Here is a 1,966-nt window from a genome sequence, read left to right on the forward strand (position 1 = left end):
CTTTCACATGCCCCCCACTGGGGACCTGGACTGAAACCCAGGCATGTGCCCTGACTGGGAATCAAACCAGCGACCTTTTGGTTTGCAGCCTGCGCTCAATCCATTGAGCTACACTAGCCAGTGCTATCCTAACAGTTTTTATCATCACAAGGAGATATATATGTCTGTGTGTGTGTATATATATACAAATTGATTTTAGAGAAAGGGAGAGAGGGAAACATTGATGTGGAGGAGAAATGTCCATCAGTTGCCTCCCATATACACCCTGGGGTCAAACCTGCCACCTGGGTATGTGCCCTGAAAGGACATCAAACCTGCAACCCTTTGGTGCTTGAGACAGTGCTCCAACCAACTGAGCCATCTGGCCCAGGCTCCTTTCACTTTTTTTTTTTTTTTTTTTTTTTGGTGCACCATTCCTGGAAGTACTGCAATACCAGGTCGATGCAGGAAGTGGATGGAGCAACCTCCTATTCTACCTCCCGGCTCCAAAAATCCATTTAATATAATGTCCTCAGAGAGAGGACATATCAGATATTAAACTGATAAGAACAAATACTACACTTGATCATAGCCAAAAGGCCAAGAAGCGATCCTTTCACTTTTTTAATTAGTCTTTGCCATATCTTGTATTTCATTGGTCTTAGAACTAGCATTTGTTTTTATTCATCCTTTATGTTACATTATTATTTTTCTCCCGATCTGAATTATCTCTTTCAAATATATTTGTTGGATAAATTCTATTGTTATAGCCTAGCCTGGGGGTAGGCAAACATTTCTTTAAAGGGCCAGGTCATAAATGTTTTAAGCCTTGTAAGCCATGTAGTCTCTGCTACAAGTATTTAATTTATGCCGTGGCAGCAGGAAAGCAGCTATAACAACATGTACATGAATAGGTGTGACTATGTTCCAATAAAACTGTGTTTACAAAAACACAGGTAAGTCTTAGTTCTTGGGACATATAGTTCATTGACCCTTGGCTGAATGTTTCGATTCTCAGCATGTGGACACTTCCTTGGCGGAGTGTCCCTGAGAACCCTTCAGGGTGTATGGTTAAAACTATTTCCACACTAATGCTAGGATGTTATTTAACTTTTTGACTGCGTTACCTTGAACTGACAGTGTAAAAACAAGGGTGGATGAAATTGCTGAAACCTTAGCACCAATCAAGGCCAACGTCACTGTGTTCTTCGCCAATGTATTCTTACTAAGAAAATGAGTGTCAATTTACTTAAGATTGTAAAGTGTCAATTTACTTAAGATTGTCTTTAATTAAACAATAAACATTATTTTATTGAATTTTGATCCCTGGTTGCATCTTTTTAATATTCTGTCTGGTGAATTGTGATTTGTATATAAAGCACTTCTGGTGCTTTATGTATAAATGCGATGATTCTCTCAAAGAAAACTATTTATTTAACTGTTAGAGTTGCAAGCTCAACTAGCCATTTTCATCATAGAACACCATTTAAACTTTAAAGAACTAGTCAAATTGTGGGTACTCAGCTTCTAATATTTGGCAGATATTTTTTCAAAAATTAATGAAATGGGCCTGGAAACAACTGAAAATATTTATTACCAATGTCAAAATTCTAGCTTTCAAGTAAAATTGGAATTTAATATTATATCTGTCAGTGAGCTTGACAGCTTGCCAATAATTAAAGGCTGTTCCAGTGAAATCAGTGGTGATTTTAATAAGTGTATTCTTCTTTTATAAAGTAATAAAATATGTCAACATTCAGAAGATTATGTATTGTGCCCTGGCTGGTGTAGCTCAGTGGATTGAGCATGGGCCTTCGAACCACACGATCACAGTTTGATTCCCAGTCAAGGCACATGCCTGGGTTGCAGGCTAGTTCCCAGCAGGGGACCCACAAGAGGCAACCATACATTGATATTTCTCTCCCTCTCTCCCTCCCTTCCCCTCTAAAGATAAATAAATAAAATCTTTTAAAAAAGAAGAAGATTA

The 1,966-nt window shown here is 38.1% G+C and overlaps 1 non-coding gene across 1 annotated transcript; it reads right to left on the reverse strand.

The window, feature by feature from the left end:
* Window positions 1-400: 400 nt before the first annotated feature.
* LOC118997389 (U2 spliceosomal RNA) lies at window positions 401-591 on the reverse strand. Its single transcript, XR_005068658.1, has one exon. It is a non-coding gene; the product is annotated as a U2 spliceosomal RNA (small nuclear RNA).
* Between the last annotated feature and the right edge of the window lie 1,375 nt (window positions 592-1,966).

This window comes from Sturnira hondurensis, unplaced genomic scaffold, assembly GCF_014824575.4.
Source record: "Sturnira hondurensis isolate 20B ecotype Veracruz unplaced genomic scaffold, ASM1482457v3 Scaffold0013063, whole genome shotgun sequence".
Classification (NCBI taxonomy): Eukaryota; Metazoa; Chordata; class Mammalia; order Chiroptera; family Phyllostomidae; genus Sturnira; species Sturnira hondurensis.